A 14,348-nucleotide genomic window follows, 5' to 3' on the forward strand; every position below is an offset into this window, starting at 1 on the left:
ACCTTGTCCAGTGTTGTCCTGACCAGTCCATGGAAAGCCAGGCCTTCAGTCCAGAAGTTCAGCTTTTTCATTATGTCCAACACAGAGATACTCTATAATGTTATGATGTTAGTTCCAGTCCCTTTCCTTCTTCCAGACCATGTTTTGAATCTGACTTTTAGATGTCCTATCCAACTTAGTGTTATCAGTGGGTTGAGTTGGAATTCTCTTTGCTGGGATGCCTGGGTGGCTTACTCAGTTAAGTGTCTGCCTTCAGCTCTGGTCATGATCCCAGGGTCCTGGGATCAAACCCCACATCGGGCCACCCAGGTACCTCTAAATTTAGTTTTAAAACCTTTTTCCTGGATACCTGGGTGGCTTAGTCGTTAAGTGTCTGCCTTGGGCTCAGGACATGATCCCCGGGTCCTGGGATCGAGCCCTGAGTCAAGCTCCATGCTCAGCAGGAAGCCTGCTTCTCCCTCTCTCACTCTCTATGCTTGTGTTCCTTCTCTCCCTATCTCTGTCTCTGTCAAATAGATAAATAAGTAAAATCTAAAAAAAGAAAAAAAAGTATAACTTGTTTCCTCACTAGCTATATGGTCTTGTGCAGGTTACCCTAGTTTCCTGATCTGTGAAGTAGAGCAGTAACAGAATTGTTGTGATGATTAAATGATTAAATTTGTGTGAAGCACTAACAACACAGTGCCTGGATCATAGAAAGCTAGTTCATGATTCTTAAGTCTTCAAGGTTTGTTTCTTAATTTATTCATTTGACAGATAGAGATTACAAGTAGGCAGAGAGAGAGAGGAGGAAGCAGGTTCCCTGCTGAGCAGAGAGCCCAATGTGGGGCTCGATCCCAGGACCCTGGGAACATGACCTGAGCTGAAGGCAGAGGCTTTAATCCGCTGAGTCACCCAGGTGCCCCCTTCCAGTTTTTTAATACAAATTTTTTTTTTGCCTACAAAATGAGGCTCATACCATTTAAATAGTTTGGTAAACTCTTTTATACTTTTATATCATGATTGCTTACATATTTCTAAAAATTCTTTGAAAACATAATTTTTAAGACATCTATTTATCCTTTATTGATTTGGAGTTTCTTTCCATATTTCCTTCAGAACATAACTCAATGCTATGAAGTGTGTAAACCTGATGATTCACAGACCTGTACCACTGGGGATAAAAATACATGTTTATAAAAAATAAAAAATTATATTAAAAAAAAAAAAAAAAAAGAACATAACTCAAAGTACTTCCTTCTGGTGCATCTGGGGACAGGGCATGAAAGATTTTTACCTCCAAGGGGATATTTAGCAATATGTAGAAACAGTTTTGGTTGGCCAGATGAGAAGGGTACTGCTAGCATATAGTGGACAGGGGATAGGGATGCTGCTAGACCTCCTACAACACCCAGTACAGCAACAAAGAATGTGCAGTAAAGAATTATGCAGCCCAAATGCCAACAATGATGTGGTTGAGAAACCCTGCTCTGCTGGATGCTGAGTGGACAGTGGTCACTGGCTGGCTGGGCTCACTCTTTCAGCCATGCCTCCAGCCAACCCATATTCTCTCCTATCTCTTCCTAGTTAAGTAATTGGTCTGAAATAGACTTAGAATCTTTTATAAACACAAAACAAGATCCCATCTATTGTTTCCCAAAGTTTGGAGCTCAAGTACAAAATTACATTAAGGTGAAATGTTTCAATTTGCACTTCCCTAACCTACATAGTATGTACAGATTTCGATGCTTAAAAAAGAAAAAGAAAGAAAGAAAAGAAAAGAAACAAAAACTCTAGTTTAAATCCCAGCTTTGCCACTTGTGAGACTTAGAGAAGTGAGAGCAGATGGAAAGAATGGGTTTGGGAGAGTTTCAGGGGTTGGACATATTAAATTTGGAACCCTGTTGGATAACTTTATGGAGATGTCAAGTAAGTAGGCGTTGATGGTACTAATTGGGAGAGAGCTATGGACAGGAGGGAGAAATCCGAAGACTCAACTCTAGGAGGGATAGAGATTAGGGCCCAAGACTTAGCTTTGGAGACATTCCAGCTTTTAGAAGTTGATTACAAGCTAAGAAGATAAAAAGTTACCCAAGGAAGTCATCAGTGAAGTAGAAAGGAAACATAACCAGGAGAGTGTAAAGGCCACGTAATGAGAATATTTTAAGAAAGAAGGAGTGGTCACTTCTACTCAGTGCTTTTGAAAGGTTGGGTAAGATGAGGACAGAACAATGCATGTGGTCTTTACTGGAGCAGTTTTTCTGGAGTGGTGGGAATAGACGCTAGATCGGAGGGGTTGAGAGAGGGAATTGGAGGTAAAGAAGTGACAGCCATATCCTAGATAGCTTTCTTGTTTTTTCTTTCTTTAAAGAGAGATGGAAGTTTATCTATTAATTAATCAATTAATTAATTAATTTAAAGATTTTATTTATTTATTTGACAGAGAGAAATCACAAGTATACTGAGAGGCAGGCAGAGAGAGAGAGAAGGAAGCAGGCTCCCTGCTGAGCAGAGCACCCGATGCGGGACTCGATCCCAGGACCCTGAGATCATGACCTGAGCCGAAGGCAACGGCTAACCCATTGAGCCACCCAGGCGCCCTATCTATTAATTTATTTAATACAAACTTTCCCCCCAGATGAGAGGAGGTATGATATAATCAGTAAAAAGGGTAAACTATAAAAGATACCTTCTCTTGGTCATCTATGTCTACTATTTAACTTTCTTCCACTCTCTTGTCCTCCTGTCTTTGAGTTGGCTTTAACCAATTGTTGGTGGGGGGCTCATTTCAGAAGATGCAGGAAGAATGGCATCTTTTTTTCTTTCCTTTTCTTTTTTCTTTTTTACAGAGATCACAAATAGGCAGATAGAGAGGAGGAAGCAGACTCCCTGCTAAGCAGAGAGCCTGATGCGGGGCTCGATCCCAGGATCCTGGGATCATGACGTGAGCCAAAAGGCAGAGGCTTTAACCCACTGAGCCACCCAGGCTCCCCGAATGATGTCTTCTTTATTCTCTCATTTCTTTCCTTCAAAGTCATTTTATTTTGTTTTTGTTTTCCACTTTACAGAGTTGTCTACACAACTCTTGAAAAAACTTTGTTTACAAAAGGAAGCAGAGAACTGGATGAGTGGCTGGGTCTATGGGATCAAGGGAGATTAATAAGAATGGAAGAAATACAAGCATGTGATTATGTTGATGGCAGGGGAAGGTTTGCTGATGTAGTCGGACAGAATAATTGAAGGAGCAAAGTGTTGGGGAAGGCTGGAGGCGATGGGATTCAAGAGTTCAAGCAGTTCAAGCCTTTGATAAAAGCCAAGACATCTCTATCATTGTTAAAGGGTCCAGTGGGTCTAGGATAGGAGAGAAGCATAGACTGGAATAAAAACTGAAGTGTCATTCATTGACAGAGAGAGAGTCTGTAGTAGCAGTTTTCAAAGTGTTGTCTGCAGACCCCTGGGAATCCCCATGACTTTTTCAAGGAAGTCTGTGGTCAAAACTACTTTCATAGTAGTATCAAGATGCTGTTTACAAAACAAAAATTAATTCATTTAAAATTTGCAAAAAATGGGGTGCCAGAGTGGCTCTGACGGTAAGCATCTGCCTTTGGCTTAGGTCATGATTTCAGGGTCCTGGGATCAAAGCCCTGCCTTGTGCTCCCGGCTCATTGGGGAGTCTTCTCTCTCTGCCCCTTCCCTGCTTCTGTTCTCTCTCTTTCTCTATCAAATAAGTAAATATGTTCTTAAAAAATAAATAAATAAAATTTGCAAAAAAAAAAAAAAAAAAAAGTGAGTAAAACTACTCTCACCTTAGCATGGATTAAGGCAAATAGCATCAATTGACTTGCTAACGCCATGCATTTGCAGTAACCCAAAAAAGCAGGTTTTACTTAAAATGTGCTTGATGTGAAGCAACAGAAATTACTAGTTTTATTAAATCTCAACTGCTAAGTATCTCTTTAGTATCCTGTATTACGGGATGGGAAGTACTCCTGCAAACCCACTATGATGGTTGCCTGGAGGAAAAAGCACTTGTGCAGTTGTTCAAGTTGCAAGCCCCACTACTTTTCATGAAGCACTACCTGAAAGAACCAGACAAAAACTGTAGTTATTCAAATAAGAGTACTTAGCAGACATTTTCTTTAAAAAATGAATGAACTGAGCTGTCACTTCAAGAAAGACAACTGATAGTATTTGTTGCCAAGAATAAAACTTGAACTTCTAAGCCAAGAAAAGAGAGAATATAGGAAAACTTTCATCTGTTGTGGTGAGCTTGATAACTTCTCAATACTTATAAAGCTTTTTTGACGAGGTCTGTGGTGATAAAACAGATGTCAACAGTGTTGTATAATGAATGTTAACATTGAAGATCTTTAAATTCAGTGAGTCAGTGTTTTCAAAATGACCAGTGTTTGATGTAACACTGTGTAAAACATACATGTGTAGGGCGCCTGGGTGGCTCAGTGGTTTAAAGCCTCTGCCTTCAGCTTGGGTCATGATCTCAGGGTCCTGGGATCGAGGCCCGCATCGGGCTTTCTGCTCAGTAGGGAGCCTGCTTCCCTCTCTCTCGATCTGCCTCTCTGCCTACTTGTGATTTCTGTCTGTCAAATAAATAAATAAAATCTTAAAAAAAAAAAAACATACATGTGTAATACACCTATACGTAATACAAACGTGTAAAACACCTATATATAATACATGTGTAAAACACCTATGCATAATACAAACTATGCTCTTTAACAATAGGAGGGTACCAATAGTTCCTTTCTGTGGTTTCAGATTCTGGATTGTAACTTAAGAAACCATTACTTGTGGAGTTTTGGTGCAGTATTAAAGAAGGATATCTATAATTATAAGGCTGTTAAAATACTCCTCCCTATTGCAACTACTTGTCTTTGTGAGGCTGTATTTTCGTTATATACTTTAGCCAAAATAACATTGCAACAGACAATACAAGAATAGGTGTGAGACCAGTTACCTTCCATTAAGCTAGATATTATGCAAAGCTCTTTTTTTAAATTCTTTTATCTTAGAAAATATATTTACTACGGGCGCCTGGGTGGCTCAGTGGGTTAAGTCTCTGCCTTCAGCTCAGGACATAGTCTCAGGGTCCTGGGATCGAAGCCCGCATTGGGCTTTTTGCTCAGCAGGGAGCCTGCTTTCTCCCTTTCTCTGCCTACCTCTCTGCCTGCCTGTGATTTCTCTCTCTCTCTCTGTCAAATAAACAAATGAAATCTTAAAAAGAAAATATATTTACTTTTCATTTAAAATGTGTTAATTTGGGGCACCTGGTTGGCTCAGTGGGCTGCCTTCGGCTCAGGTCATGATCTCAGGGTCCTGGGATCGAGTACCGCATCGGGCTCTCTACTCGGCGGGGAGCCTGCTTCCCTCTCTCTCTCTCTGCCTGCCTCTCCATCTACTTGTGATTTCTCTCTGCCAAATAAATAAATAAAATCTTTAAAAAAAAGTGTTAATTTACCGTTTTTATTATTTTCAAATGAAAATAGTACAAAATATTTCCATTTTAATTTATTTTTTTATTTTTTTTTTATTTTTTTTGATCCCAGGACTCTGAGATCATGACCTGAGCCGAAGGCAGCGGCTTAACCCACTGAGCCACCCAGGCGCCCTCCATTTTAATTTCTTTTTTTTTTTTTTTTTAAAGATTTTATTTATTTATTTGACAGAGATCACAAGCAGGCAGAGCGGCAGGCAGAGAGAGAGAGAGAGGAGGAAGCAGGCTCCCTGCCGAGGAGAGAGCCCGATGTGGGACTCGATCCCAGGACCCTGAGATCATGACCTGAGCCGAAGGCAGAGGCCCAACCCTCTGAGCCACCCAGGCACCCACCATTTTAATTTCTAATATGGTGTAAATATCAGTAAATATAACACCTATTAAAAAAGCTCTTTGGGATCCTCAGTAATTTTTGATAGTGTGGTCTTGAGACTAAGAGGTCTGAGAACCACTGCTCTATATAAGAGCCGGGAAACAGGATGACTGGGTAATGTCACTTGGGGACAAAGTAGAAAGTGAGAGAAGCAAGCTCAGGACCAGGAACCAAGGTGGTTGGAACATTTAGAGATTGCCTGTTACTGTTCTTCCTCTATCCACGGGAACCAGAAAGAATAGACATAGAAGTAGGAGCACATGGTTATAGGGGAAGCCAAGGAGGAGGTAAAGTTCAACAGTACTGAGTTTTAGACTCTTTACTCCCAAAAGGCCGTCTTATTTCCCTCTTTGCTAGTTTGAGGTTGGAGAGGATATCTTTTTGTGACTGTCCCACCTGACAAATAGTAATTAAGATACCATTATGAGTCATATGACCTTGGTTAGATAAGTCTAACTTCAGCACCCATTTCTTCATCAGTAAAATAATATCCATATCTGGTTTGTGAGGAGGGATAAACAAGTTAATTTGTGTAAAGTACTTAGCACGGTGCCTAGCATATCGTAGAACTCATATTATATAGCACTCAAATATTAGCTGGTATTTTTTAAACACTTTACTGTCATTTCCTTTCCTTGTTTTATTTCCTACCCATTGTCACATATGGATTCTGTGTTAGTTAACAGCAGTTCATTTCTAGCATTAGGCAGAGGAGCTTACTTGGGGTTTGAGGTGGGATAAAAGAGGTAAAATCAACAGTAAAAGCTCCTGCCTTTTTGTGGTTATTGATAATAATATTCTTTATTATCTGGGGAAGATTTTTTTTTTCCTGGATCTCCTAATTTACTACTTTGTATGCTTTTGAAAAACTCTAAAGGATAACTTAAAGAGAACTCCTAGGACAGAGCACTGAACATTTAGTAGATGTTCACAAAAAACCTGTTGGTTTGATTGGTGTTTGTTTTTTTTTTTTTTTTAATTTTCTTATTAGAGTTCTCTTTTTCTTTTTCTTTTATTTTTAAAATATTTTATCTATTTATTTGACAGACAGAGATCACAAGTAGGCAGAGAGGCAGGCAGAGAGGAAGGGAAGCAGGTTCCCTGCTGAGCAGAGAGCTCGATGCTATGCAGGACTTGAGATACCAGGACCCTGGGATCATGACCTGAACTGAAGGCACCCCCGGCTTTAACCCACTGAGCCACCCAGGTGCCCCTAGAGTTTGCTTTTTTAATCTTATTCACATACCACTTCTCTACTTTCCAGGTTAATAATCCTTCCCTGTTTTTACTTTCTGACTTTCTAGTTTGCCTTTTGAGTTTAACCGGTCTGGTATTTTGTTACTTTTCCTGTATATGTAGAATTTATACCAGAAGAGATGCCTATTTAAAAAGCATCCAAGTTAACATTGATAACTTTATTTCTTGGATATTCTTTCCATTGCATTCATCCTGCGGGTTCTGTAAGCTTCTGAAAATACTTTGCAAAGCTGATTTTCTTTATTTTTCATACTTCTCTCCTGAATGTTGTTTTCTGAGACTGGTTTCCATCCATTTTACCTGAATTAATTTTGTTCCTAGTTGTTTCTTCCTAAGGAAGATCTGAATTAAGAAGTACATCAATCTGTTGTATTCACTCTCTTTTATATTAGGAAATTGTCCTTAATACTCTCAGATCTTGGGGCGCCTGGGTGGCTCAGTGAGTTAAACCTCTGCCTTCGGCTCAGGTCATGATCTCAGGGTCCTGGGATCGAGCCCCGCATCAGGCTCTCTGCTCAGCGGGGAGCCTGCTTCCCCTCTCTCTCTGCCTGCCTGTCTGCCTACTGTGATCTCTGTCTGCCAAATAAATAAATAAAATGTTTAAAAAAAAAAATACTCTCAGATCTTGGCACTTAAAAATGTTTAAACTAAATCATGATCAAAACTGCTCATTGTACTGTAATAAAAAAATCAGAGTACTTAACACAGTACTTAGCATTAGCATCTCTTCTTTGACCTGGAGGTTTGGGTGAATGACATGAATGATGCTTTTTTCCTTCAACCTAGCATCTGACTATTAGGTCCTTTCCTTTTTTATTTACTTATTTTTGATTAGGTAAACATTCATATAGTTGTAATCTTAAAAGTTTAAAAGATCATCTCCTTCCCATTCTTTCCCAGCCACCTAATTTACTTCCCTGGAATCAACTAGTCAGTTTTAGTATCATTCCAGAGGAATTTTATGCGTTCTCACCCTTTCTCACAAATGTTAGCATAACATATTTACTGCTTTGTACCTTAAGATTTTTATTTTAAAAATGTTTTATGATTTTAGTATATCAGTACATAAAGATATTTCTAATTTCTAATTCTTTCATGGCTTCAGAGTAATTCATTTAAACTGTTCCTGTCTGCAGACATGTAGATTACCTACAGTCTTTTGTACCTACATTATTGCTTGCAGTATCACTGGCACATATTGGTGTCTATAGGATAAAAACCTATGAGTGGAATTAGTAGGTCAGAGGGTACACATATCTGTGATTTTTGGATAATTATTATCAAAATTACCTTTCATGGGCACCTGGGTGGTTCACGTAGTTAAGCATCTGCCTTGGGCTTAGGTCATGATCCCAGCGTCCTGGGATTGAGTCCCTCAGCGAGCCTGCTTCTCCTTCTCCCTGTGCCCTCCCCCTGCTTGTGTTCCCTCTCTTTGTTAAATAAAATCTTAAAAAACAAAATTATCTTTCATGGAGTTTGTACTAAATTGTACATCTTTTACATTCCTTCATTCTTAGAGCACTGCTCAACAAATGTTCTCTCCCCAACCCCAGTCTCTATTCCTCTATGTGTCCCCCATTATTCTGAGAAATTTCACAAATGGGTGAAACTTGATGGGCTGGAGAAATCACAGCTTAGTTTCCTAAAAGAAATGTAGTCCACATTGATGCCTGAGAGCTGGATGGGAGGAGCTAGATTTGGGGATTGGTAGGGAGAGAAAAAGTGCTAGGTTGGGGTTATGAGTGATGCGAGAGAGAGTAGAGGGTACTCAGTTCAGGAGAACAGGCAGTCACAAAATACAAGTGGAAGAAGGATGACAGATGAGGTTGGTGAGATGAGTGTGGGCGAAATGCTCCTAATAAGACATTGTAAACTATGTTGAAGACCATGGACTTTATCCTAAGGTCAGTGGAGAACCATTGAATGGTTTTTACAGTAGGAGCAAATGATCAGAATTAAGCTTTAAAATTATCTTGGCAAAAAAAAAAAAAAAAAATTATCTTGGCTTCAAAATGAAGATTGCACAGGTTTAAATATAGCCAGACTAGGGGCGCCTGGGTGGCTCAGTTGGCTAAGCATCTTACTCTTGTTTTCTGCTCAGGTCTTGTTCTCATGGGCTGTGGGATTGATCTCATGGGGTCCATCACAGTGCTTTCTCCTCTCCCTCTATCCTTCCCTCTGCTCATGCACTCTCTCTCTCTCAAATAAATAAATCAACCTTTAAAATTAATAACAATTAATAAGTAAATATAGCCAGACCAGTTTAAGGGACTGTGGCTGTGATTCAGGAAGAGGTGTTAGATAACCTGACCCTAGATAATGGTAATTTGGATGGAAAGAAGTCAGTGAGTTTGCAAAACATTTAAGAGATAGAATAAACAGAATTCTTGGTGACTTGATGTGAAAAGTTAGGAAAGAGGAGTCCAGGGTGAAGGTCAAGTTTCTGACTTGACTGGCAGAGTAAATGATAGTATCATTCACTAGGCTAAGGAAGCACTGGAAAAAGAATAGGTTTGGGGGGAAGATAGCAAGCTCAGTATGGATGTTCTGGAGCTGTATGTTGTACATTATCTAGTGCTTTCTGGATAGGTAGTTGGAATACTTGACTCTGAGCCTAAGATCTAGGTATACTTCGGAGATGTTGATGTGAGAGCAGGGAACATCATAGAGATTGGAACAATGGAAAAGTTGTAATCACCTCTGGGGAATATGCAGAGTGGAGGGAAAGCCTTGGATAGAGACATAAAGAAGACCAACATAAGGGCCATGTGAACAAAGAATATGCAAAGGGTACCAAGAAAGAGTAACTAGAGGAGTAGGAAGGAACACAGAGAGAGATGGTGATGTCACAGAACCCAGAAGAAAGTTGTATTGAGGTGGAAGTATCAAATACTGCCAGGGTCCCAAGTAAGATAAGGATTAAGAAATGTCCATTGATTTAGGGCAAGGAAGCTACAATAGTAACCTTGGCAAGAGCCATTTTTGTGGTGTGTGGTATAGATGACAGAAGTGGATTGAGGAATTACTGGGAAGTAAGGAAGTGAAAATACTGAGTATAGGCTACTCTTTTGGTCTGGCTACAAAGGGGAATAGAAATGGAAGGCCATAGCTAGATGCAGATTTGGCATCAAAGAAGTACTTTTCTAGATTAGAGGAACTTGTGCTTGTTTAATTCCAAGGGGAAGGAATTAGTGTAGAAAGGGAAAGTTAAAGATGCAGGAGAACTAGAGTATCATTTAGGGTTGGGGGTTTGTCAAATGAATGTTGCAAGAGAATGATTTTAGTAATGAATCATGGATTCTTAGGGGAATAGGAAAGGAAATAAAGACATGATGCAGCATGTAAAGAGAATAAAGGGGTTGGCTGGACTTGGAGGTTTTTTTTTTTTTTCAGCGTCATGATCAGACTATTACATTTAGCAATCAACAGCATGGGTGCAAAAAAAAAATCTACATTAAAACCCTTTGTTGGAATGCTTTACACTTTCCACAGAACAGAAACTAAAATAACCTGTTATACAATTACTCACAAATGCAGTCCTCGAGTTTTTTGCCCATACACATGAGTATTGTCTAAAACATGTCTTCTTTGTAGCAGCTAGGCCCTACCACCACTGTGCTTGGCTGAGTTCACAAATCTGTTGTAACCTGTAGCTTCCCTGTCACTTCTCTGGCTCTCCTCTCCTGCTAAGCTTTGTTTCCTGGCAGTAATTAAAACCTTCTGCCACTGCCATAGCTGCTGCTGCTGCTGGAACCACCATAGCCACCTTGGTTTCGTGGTTTGGCGAAGTATTGGCCTCCACCACCATAAGGGCCAGAGCTTCTGCCTCCAAAATTGCCTCCTTTCATGGGTCCAAAATTTGAGGATTGATTGTTGTAATTGCCAAAATCATTATAGCTTCCACCACCTCCAAAGTTGCTTCCATCATTACCAAATCCGTTATAGCCATCCCCCCTGCCACCATATCCACCACCACCTCGAGTGCCACCAAAGCCACCTCGACCACTGAAGTTTCCTCCATGACCAAAGTTGTCATTCCCACCAAAACCACCTCCACTCCACCACCAAAGTTTCCAGAACCACTTCGACCTCTTTGGCTGGATGAAGCACTAGCCATCTCTTGCTTAGAGAGCGCTTTCCTTACTTCACAGTTGTGGCCATTCACAGTATGGTATTTTTGAATGACAATCTTGTCTATAGAATCATGGTCATCAAATGTTACAAAAGCAAAACCCCTCTTTTTGCCACTGCCTCGGTCAGTCATGATCTCAATCACTTCGATTTTCCCATACTGTTCAAAATAATCTCTTAGATGATGTTCTTCAGTGTCTTCTTTAATGCCACCAACAAAAATCTTTTTCACAGTTAAGTGGGCACCAGGTCTTTGAGAATCTTCTCTTGAGACAGCCCTCTTTGGTTCCACAACTCTTCCATCCACCTTGTGTGGCCTTGCATTCATGGCTGCATCCACCTCCTCCACAGTGGCATATGTGACAAACCCAAAGCCTCTGGAGCGCTTGGTGTTCGGATCTCTCATTACCACACAGTCCATAAGTGTTCCCCATTGCTCAAAATGGCTCCTCAGACTCTCATCGGTTGTTTCAAAGCTCAGACCTCCGATGAAGAGCTTCCGCAGCTGTTCAGGCTCTTTGGGAGACTCTGACTTAGACATGATGGCGGTGGGAGGGGAGACTTTAACGATGCTTACTCAGCGGCATCCACGGGCAGAAAGCGGAGGATTTTTTTTTTTAAAGATTTTATTTATTTATTTGACAGAGAGGGATCACAGTAGACAGAGAAGCAGGCAGAGAGGAAGAAGGAAGCAGGCTCCCCGCTGAGCAGAGAGCCTGATGCGGGACTTAATCCCAGGACCCAGAGATCATGAACTGAGCCGAAGGCAACAGCTTAACCTACTGAGCCACCTAGGTGCCCCTGGACTTGGAAGATTTTTTTGAGTATGAAAAATCAGTGAGGCATGACTTAAGATTGTATATATGTATATATATACACACACTCTTTTCACTTTCCAAGGTATCTTGGAAATCACCTGTATCAGTGCATAGAGTTCTTCATAGCTGCATAATACTGTATTATGTAGATGAGCCCAGATTTATTCAGTGAATATCCCCTGTATGGACTCTTAGGGTTGTTTCTAACAACTACAACAATACCATGATCACTAACCTTACGTGTAAGTATTTTAGTATTGCTAGAGGTGTATCTTTAGGGTAAAAACCTGAAAGTAGAAGTGCTGACCAAAGGGTAAATGCATATATGATTTTGTTAGACATTGCCAAATTTTCCTCCATGGGAGTTGTACCATTTTGTTTTCCCAGTTGTAATGCAGGAGAGTGCCTGCTTCTCCACAATTCAATAACAGACTGTGTGGTTAAGCTTTAGAAATTTTTTTTTACCATTCTAACAGGTGAATAATAGTATCTCAATGTAGTTTTAAGTTATATTTCTCTTATGAGTGAAATTGAATATCTATTCCATATGTTTAAAAGCTATTTTAATATAATTTTTGCTGATTTTGGTCTAAGAATTTATATAGGTACCTGCATATTTTTGCAAACACAAGCACAGAATGGTTAAGCAGAAACTAATGAAATGGGTTACCCTTTAGTGGATGGAAGATATAGGGGTGGAGAGGTAGAAAAAAGGGAGTAACCTTTTTCTGGACCTTTCTGTAGAGTTTTTACTTTTAGAACCACGTTGTGGTTCGCACATTCAAAAAGTAAATAAAAACAACGATGGGGAGAGCGATGCCAACTAACCCAAGTAATTTTTTAACACAGTACTTTGACTATATATATTCTTCGAGTATATGTATTCTAAAAATATATATATGAAATATAAATATATATATATATATTTGAATATATATATATTCTTCGAGTATATGTATTCTAAAGATAAACTTTAGGGGTGCCCTCGGGGCTCAGTCAGTCTGCCTGTGGTTCAGGTGATGATCTTAGGGTCCTGGGATCAAGTCTGGCTCCCTGCTTAGTGGGGGGCCTTCTTCTCCCTCTCCCTCTGCTGTTCCCCTCTTCTTGTGCTTTCTCTCTCTCTCTCTCTTTCAAATAAATAGATAAAATCTTATATGTGTATATAAAGAACTGGTATATTGGCAGCAACTGAGTAAGAGAGGCAGAAAGGAAGTTGATATTACAGGATTTAAATTTAATACTAATTAGGAGTAAATCTATGATGTTTTGGTATATATTTTCCATGGACATCTTTGCTCAGCATTTCACATCCCGCTTTAGTTACATGTGCTAGCTCATCTTGTCTTAGTGAGTTTTAATGTCAGAACCAGGCAGGAGCCAAATATCCTTGGATTCCAGTTTGTAGCCTGCAGTCCTCACTTTTGGGGGAGGCATTTTCATTTTTGGTTGCATCACCAGGATCTTCCAAGGACACTTTTTTTTTTTTAAGATTTTATTTATTTATTTGACAGAGAAAGAACAATCACAAGTAGGCAGAGAGTCAGGCAGAGAGAGAGAGAGGAAGAAGGCTCCCTGCTGAGCAGAGAGCCCGATGCGGGACTTGATCTTAGGACCCTGAGATCATGACCTGAAGCTGAAGGCAGCAGCTTAATTCACTGAACCACCCAGGCGCCCCTTCCAAGGACACTTTAAAGTTTTGTCCACATTTTGATCCATTCTATTTCTTTCACTTGTGGGATTTCTTAGCACAATGTTCCACACATGGTAGAGAGAGGGAGAGGAAAGGAATCTTACTTCACAAATAAGGAGAATAAAATTGAGCATTTCCAAGGTCACATAAGTGATAAAAATAAGATTAATAAGGGACGCCTGGGTGGCTCAGTTGGTTAAGCAGCTGCCTTCGGCTCGGGTCATCATCCCGGCGTCCTGGGATTGATTCCCACATCGGGCTCCTTGCTCAGCAGGGAGCCTGCTTCTCCCTCTGCCTCTGCCTGCCATTCTGTCTGCCTATGCTCGCGCTCTCTCTCCCTCTCTCTCTCTCTGATAAATAAATAAAATCTTTTTAAAAAATAAGATTAATAATATATACATAATTAATAAATTAATAATAACATTAATAAGATTCTGTCAGGCCTGTCTGGCCCCATAGTTTATAATTCTTTCTACCTCAACCATGTGTCTTCTTTTTTAGAAAGGGTTTACCAGCACCTGGCTGGTTCAGCATGCAGTTCTCGATCTCTGCATTGTGAGGTCAAGCCCCTCCTGTTTTGTTCTACAC

The 14,348-nt window shown here is 40.1% G+C and overlaps 1 protein-coding gene and 1 pseudogene across 4 annotated transcripts in view; one reads left to right on the forward strand and one right to left on the reverse strand.

The window, feature by feature from the left end:
- WDTC1 (WD and tetratricopeptide repeats 1) overlaps positions 1–14,348 on the forward strand; it is a 72,135-nt gene that overhangs the window by 23,796 nt on the left and 33,991 nt on the right. The window lies entirely within an intron of this gene.
- Positions 10,673–11,821, reverse strand: LOC131808968 (heterogeneous nuclear ribonucleoprotein A1-like; annotated as a pseudogene).

This window comes from Mustela lutreola, chromosome 10, assembly GCF_030435805.1.
Source record: "Mustela lutreola isolate mMusLut2 chromosome 10, mMusLut2.pri, whole genome shotgun sequence".
Classification (NCBI taxonomy): domain Eukaryota; kingdom Metazoa; phylum Chordata; class Mammalia; order Carnivora; family Mustelidae; genus Mustela; species Mustela lutreola.